Below are 8,023 nucleotides of genomic sequence, written 5' to 3' on the forward strand. Positions count from 1 at the left end.
AGGGCTGCTTGACTGTGCCCAGAGGTGGGCGTTGGTGTTGATTGGAGATGGTAGGATATTCAACTCTTTTGTTTCCCTTGAGCATCATCGAAATGTGGGCAGTGTGGCGTTGTTCTATCGATTCGTCCACATTGTGTATTCTTCGGAAATCAGTCTTGAGGTTGACTTCAGAAATACAAGAATTTCCTATAGCTCACACGGGTTTGCAAACGATTGGCCAGCTAATCGAACTTTGGACCATTTTTTTTCGCAGGGATGGTTCGCATGTTGAATCGACTTTTGGTAGATGTCTTTTCCACTACGTACGATATCAAGAAATTTAAAAGAAATGTCAGTAAACGCTCTTCCACCCTCCGATCCTTTACTATCCTCTCCTACGCAATGCACGGCATATATTGGGTTGCCCAAAAAGTAATTGCGGATTTTTCAAAGGCGTTGACAAAGTTTTATTAAAAATGCATTTACTTTCTTTTAAAAAATCCGCAATTACTTTTTGGGCACATGGACATGCACTGGACAAGCACTGCGTGTTGGTTGATTAAAAAAAAAAACGAGTAAAAAGGTGTTACGTTCGGCCGGGCCGATCTTTGGATACCCACCACCTCGGGTGTATATGTAAACCCCCTTTCGCCACAATCTGGTGAAAATTGGATAACTTGTGCTCCCAAATTCGGCACGGACATTGAGTGGTCTAATAAATATAAGTCACTGTTGAATTTTGCATTTCAAATATCAGCGGATAAAAAATAAAGCTTTTATGGGCTCCAGACCCTTCATCGACAGATTGCTCTGTATGGAAGCTATATCTAAATATTGTCCGATACAAACTATATTTCGTATGGACGTCGGGAGACCTAAAACTACCCACTGTATCAAATTTCAACGAAATCGGGTAATAAATAGAGATTTTATGGGTTTCAGACCCTTTATCGGCAGAACGGTCAATATCGCAGCTATGTCTGAATATAGTCCGATCTGAAGCATATTTGGGTCGGATGTTGAGAGGCTTTAAACTGCGCACAATTCTAAATTTCAGCGCAATCGAATAAAAAAACAAGTTTTTATGAGCTTCAGACCCTATATCGGTAGATCGGTCTGTATGACAGCTATATCTAAATATAGTCCGATCTGAACCATATTTGTTTCAGAAGTCAGGAGGCTTGAAATAACCCACAGTCTTAAATTTCAGCGAAATCGGGTAATAAATAAAGCTTGAATGGCCTTCAGACCCTTTATCGGGAGATCGGTCTATATGGTAGCTATATCTAAATATAAATAATTCGATCTGAATCATAATTAGGTCAGTTGTCGGGAAGCCTTAAACTACTTACTGTTGCAAATTTTAGCGAAATCGGGTAATAAATAAAGTTTTTATGGGATTCAGAGCCTTTATCGGGAGATCGGTTTATATGGCAGCTACATCTAAATATGGACCGATCAAATCCATTTTTAGTTCAGATGTCGGAAGGCTTAAAATAACTCACTGTTGCAAATTTCAACGGAATCGGGTAGTAAATAAAGCTTTTATGGTATTCAGGCCCTTTATCGCGAGATCGGTCTATATGGTAGCTATATCTTAATATAGTCCGATCTGAACCATATTTGGGTCAGTCGTCGGGAAGCCTTGAACTACTTACTGTTTCAAATTTCAGCAAAATCGGATGAAAATAAAGCTTTTATGAGCATTAGACACATTATCGGAAAATCGGTCTATGTAGCAGCTATATCCAAATATGGGCCGATTTGACCCGTTCAAAAACTTAAACAGAGTGCATCAAAAAGACGTATCTGTGCCTAAATGTCCATATCTCAATTTTTGAAGGCTGTAGAGTGATTACAACAGACGGACGGACAGACGGAAATTTGGGACAGTGAGTTGTGTTAGGCCCTTCGACATCCTTCATCAATTTGGCCCTGATCGGTCCAGATTTGGTTATAGCTGCCATATGGACCGATCCTCCGATTTAGGGTCTTAGGCCCATTAAACCTACATTTATTATCCGATTTTGCTGAAAATTGGAACAGTGAGTTGCGTTAGGCCCTTCGACCTCCTTCTTCAATTTGGCCCAAATCGGTCCAGATTTGGTTATAGCTGCCATATAGACCGATCCTCCAATTTAGGGTCTTAGGTCCATAAAAGCCACTTTTATGATTCAAGTTTGCTGAAATTTGGGACAGTGAGTTATCTTAGACCCTTCAACATTTTTCTTCAATTTGGCCCTGATCAGTTCGTATTTGGATATAGCTGCCATATAGACCGATTTCTCGATTTAATGTTTTGGGTCCATAAAAGGCGCATTTATTGTCCTATGTCGCCGTAATTTGGTACAGTGGGTTAAATTAACTACCTTGACAGACTTCTGGAATATGGCGGAGATCGGTCCAGATTTGGATATAGCTGCTATCTAGACCGATATCTCGATTTCAGGTTTTGGGCCCATAAAAGGCCCATTTATTGTCCGATGTCGCTGAAATTTGAGACCGAAAGTTTATTTAGGCTCGTCGACATGCTTCTTCAATTTGGCCCAGATCGGACCAGATTTGAATATAGCTGCCATACAGGCCGATCTCTCGATTTAAGGTTTTGGGCCCATAAAAGGCGCATTTATTGTCCAATGTGGCGAAATTTGGGACAGTGCTTTGTGTTTGGCTCTTCGATGTTTTTCTGCAATTTGGCCCAAATTGGTCCAAATTTGGATATAGCTGCCATGTAGACCAATATCTCGATTTAAAGTCTTGGACCCATAAAAGGCGCATTTATAATCCGATTTCACTGATATTTTATACATTGCCTTATGTTAGGCTTTTCGACATCCGTGTAGTATATGGTTTTGATCGGTTTATTTTTAGATATAGCTACTGTACTTATTAGTATTTGGTCCAAATCGGAATATATTTCGATATAACTGCTGTGGGACATAAGGTATGAAATTTTCACCGAATTTTGATGAAAGGTGGTTTACATATATACCCTAGGTTGTGGGTATTCAAATTTCGGCCCGGCCGCCTTTTTTATTTGTTTTTCCTTGATTTGCAGAAATTTGGTACATGAAGTACACGTATGCCCTGCAACAAAGGTCATTTGTGGAAATTTTTAGCAGAATCCATGTTGGCGGGTTCCCAAGATTCAGCCGGTCAAACTTACCCGATTTTTTTTATAGCCCACTGTGGTACAGCGTATCATAGCTCTGTACATTTGTTTAAAATACCAAGAAGGAATAGAGGGACCCCCTTTTACAAGCACATCGATCGACCTAGAACTTCTTTCTGATTCGATTTAGCTATGTCGGTCTGTGTGCCCATTTTATTTTTTGCACCCAGAACAGGTCACAATTTTCGCCCGATCGTCTTCAAATTTGCCACATGCGTCTATTTTGGCTTAGAGACTAGGGCTTCGGATTCGGAATCGCGCAACTTTGTCCGGAGACAAAAGTAGCAAAAAATGTTTCAACAAAAATTAAATTCTAAAAATTTTTTGAAACGAACCAAACGAAAGGCGCATTGCATGTGGTGTAGGTAACTGTCTATACATTGAACAGCACTGGCAGCATCAACCGTTGTGCGATCGCCGTGCGAAGAACAAAAGTGCTTGCAGAACACATTTAGCCGAGTCGTTTGTTAACCCATTGTCACGAAAATTGTCAGGATTAACTCTCGACATTGCTGTTGAATTTCATAGAAATCAATTCAGATTTAAATATTGGACCCGACTGTCACTTAAAGAGCTTTTAGCATAATTTTTAATAGATTTTCTCAAAATTTTGCACAACATCTTCTTATATTGAGGTTTACGATTCAAGTTTAAGCTCATTTTTATAGCCGAGTCCAAACCACTGTTCGGAAGCTTGAAAACGTCTTTTCATTAGGAGGGTATAATCACCGCTGATGTTCTCGCCAACATTCGAACAAAGGCGTTCAGCGTCATAGGCGCACTGCTCTGCGCTACTGTTTAAGCTTCTTTTTATAGCCGAGTTCGCATCACTGTTCGGAAGCACGAACACGCCGTTCCATAAACGCCGCGGTGCGACAAATTTTTGGGGAGAAGTTTTTATACGGCTTCCTTACACATGTCGCCAGCATTAGGAGGGGATCATCACCGCTGATGGTCTCACCAAGATTCCAAACCAGGCGTTCAGCCTCATAGGCGGACATGCTCTGCGCTACGGTGGCTTCCAAATCTAAGCGCCCATAAATATTGGGGTGCCCCAAAAGTAATTGCGGATTTTTTAAAAGAAAGTAAATGCATTTTTAATAAAGCTTAGAATGAACTTTAATCAAATATACTTTTTTTACACTTTTTTTCTAAAGCAAGCTAAAAGTAACAGCTGATAACTGACAGAAGAAAGAATGCAATTACAGAGTCACAAGCTGTGAAAAAATTTGTCAACGCCGACTATAAGAAAAATCCGCAATTACTTTTTGGGCAATCTAATATTTAGTCCGCAATTACTTTTTGGGCAATCTAATATTTAGTCCGACTTTAACTAATACGGCAAGATTATGGTCATTTGTTGACCGATCCACACAAAATTTAGCACAAAATTTGCTTTCATGACTCCTGAGATCACTTACATAGAAATCGGTTCAAATTAAATATAGCTCTCATATGTATGTGTCGCTCGATTTTCACTTTTTTGCAAGCACATTTATTAATCATACGTCGAAATCGATTAAGATTTAGATATTGCTCCCATATGTATATATCTCCCGGTTTTCCAATTTAGGGTCCTTGCAAATGCATTTATCAACAAATCTCCTCAAAATGGTTTAAGTCGAAATTTTGTTTAATTTCGATGACTTAGCCTGCATATCCAATGTGGCATAGGGACAGCTTTGCCCAATTTTAGCCTGTCCTTACTTGTTCTTTAATACCATAGATTAAAACAAGTAAAAGCGTGCTAAGTTCGGTAGGGCCAAATCTTGGGAAACAACCACCATGGGTTCTGCTAAAATATGGGAGCCATATCTGTACTTAACCGTACTTGGAACAGTTTTTGAATGTCAAAACAGAACATTATATGGAAAATTTCAGCAAAATCGGACGAAAAATTGCGGCTTCCAGGGGCTCAAGAAGTCAAATCGGGAGATTGGTTTATATGGGAGCTATATCGGTCTATGAGCAGATATGGCTCCCATATTTTACTGTTGTTTTTAATTTAAAAAAAAAAAATAGTTAGACCTCTTAAAGCCGGTGAGTTGAGAAAAATCCCTTCTAGAATGGGTGTTTTTTGCCTTTCCAATTACTCCTCTAATAATTTCTTTGTGGCAGACCTTTGCCGTGACATCTAAGTTTCAAACTTCAAACAAACACGACCATTTGGTGTATGCAAAATATCTTCTAGCCCAACTTTTTCCACACATTTAGTGGCAATATATTCATGACCGCAATAACGATACCAAAAAATTGGCCAAAAATTCCACCCACAAAGAAATCACCGCACCGCACCACACACATAACAATAGAAAAGTAGCGGTAACAGATATCCCAACAAAATTCACACAAACACTCACAAACGACTCTTCAAAGCACGCACACCAGATAACTGCCAGACAGACTTGCAGGCAAGCTTTTCCAACGCTTATAATAATACACAATACTTTTGACTGGTCGGGTTATATCAAACGTTTTCACTTTTTTTGTCGCATTTCAAGGGGGTTTTCTTTCTTTTTGACCCTTTTATCATAGTGAACTTTTTTTTCTCCATTACCAAATTGCCATTTTGCGTGTAACGCAACGTAACAAAAAATGAAAGCAATCACACATCACAGAGCAGCAGGCCAAGAATGTGAAAATATTTTGAAAAACAAAACGGTATGGCAGTCAAGCGAATATTCAAAACGACCCCACCCACCCATCAGATACAAGTGTGGGTGGGTGGCAATGATGTGTGGTGTGTGTGTGTATGTGTGTATGGGGTTGCCTAAAGTCTCATCATTAGTCAAGAACTCTCTCTCACACACTAATGCACAGATGTGCAGCACACATGGTTGTCTTTGTTGAGAAAAAATACCACACTATCTATACGTGGTGGAAAGCTAACATAGAGTGGGTGATTAAAATTTATTTTGATTTTTCGCAACTGAAGACATTTTCACATTATTTCTCCCAAAAGAGATTGAGTCGTGCTAATGACCATGAAAATGAATATCACCAAATGATTACTGAAAAGACACTGCCTGACAACCGATGGATTGGATCACAGACAATACACCTTCGGTATTGGTTTCAAGCAGGGAAAGTGCTATCTTCAGAACCGTAGTGTTGCTCTCTAACCTCCCCTTACATTAAGAAATAAATTGGAAGATTAGGTTATATGGTATATCTAAATATGGTGCGTTCTGGGCACGGAAAAAGTGGCGTCTAAAGCAACTTACTGTTCCAAATTGAATCGGATAATAAAGCAACTTTTAAGGGTTTAAGACCCTGCATACGGAAAATTCTTGATATGCCAGTTATATCTAAATATAGTCCACTTTGGACCATATAGAGTAAAAATATCGGTGGCGCTGATACAACTTACCCAGCAAAAACGGGAAATAAATGGTTTATTTTTTAAGATTCTCATTCGGGAAACCTGCCTACATGTTACCTACATCTAGAAATGGTTGAACATGTACCATATTTGATACGGGTGTCAAGGGTCCTATTACAACTCACTGTACCAAAATTCTTCGAAATCGTGTTATAAATGCGGTTTCTATAGCTTGTAGGAGGCCACGCTGAACGCCTGGGTTCAAATCCTGGCGAGACCATCACAAAACTCTCGGCGGTGGTTGTCCCCTTCTAATGCTGGCGACATTTGTGAGGTACTATGCCATGGAGGTGCCTCATAAGAGGTGTCGCACTGAGGCACGCCGTTCGGACTCGGCTATGAAAAGGAGGTTCCTTACTTGAATCGGACTGCACTCGGACTGATATGTGGGAAGTTTGCCTCTGTTCCTTAATGGAATGTTCATGGGCAAAATTAGCATTTTTGCATAACTTTAAGAGAATACATTGAAAAATCTACCTAAACTCTGAAAGAGAAGTTGCTTTCGTATGGTATCAACGGTATTGATAGTGAAGCAATACCGTGAATTAATACCAAACCAATACCGTATGGTATATATTGGGTTGCCCAAAAAGTAATTGCGGATTTTTCATATAGTCGGCGTTGACAAATTTTTTTCCCAGCTTGTAACTCTGTAATTACATTCTTTCTTCTGTCAGTTATCAGCTGTTACTTTTAGCTTGCTTTAGAAAAAAAGTGTAAAAAAGTATATTTGATTAAAGTTTATTCTAAGTTCTATTAAAAATGCATTTTCTTTCTTTTAAAAAATCCGCAATTACTTTTTGGGCAACCTAAATAATACCAAACCAATACCGTATGGTATATATAACCCTTTACAGTAATTCAAAATCAATACCGTTAAATTTTTTCAATCCGTGTATAAGAGCTGTGTGTATTGACGCTCTAATCCTTTGTTCCAAATTTCAGTAAAATCGGGCAACAAATGCGTTTTTTTTTGAGTTAAAAGCGTTAAATTGAAAAATCGATCTATAGGGCAGCTATATAAGGCAATTTTCATATATCCAAATATGGTCCAATTTGGCACGTTCAAGAACCTTACTTGCTTACGAGAAAAATATGTATCTATGCCAAATGACAGCTCAATATCTTATCATCGAAATGAATATTTGAAAGTTTTGCAAAGCGAATGGTGGTGGGTTAAATGCATCGTTTTTTATTATTTCTGAGAAATTAATGTTCAGCAGCCTTGCCCGATATGGGCATAATTGGTTTTACATCCACCAAACTAACGAATAAAATTTTTGGGTTCCAAAAGGACACAATTTTAACAAATTTCGTCTAAATTTAGATAAGATATTACCATGAGTATCGAAGGTTCCGACCGCAATAAAGGAGTGTTCATAAACATGGTGGTCAGTTTTGCGAGAAAGCAAAAATGAGAGAGCTCCCATTCCAGATTGCGATGCAACGCAACAAAATGAAGATATAAAGGATGACATGAGGAAGTAAGC

The sequence above is a fragment of the Stomoxys calcitrans genome, chromosome 4 (genome assembly GCF_963082655.1).
Source record: "Stomoxys calcitrans chromosome 4, idStoCalc2.1, whole genome shotgun sequence".
In the NCBI taxonomy this organism is placed as follows: domain Eukaryota; kingdom Metazoa; phylum Arthropoda; class Insecta; order Diptera; family Muscidae; genus Stomoxys; species Stomoxys calcitrans.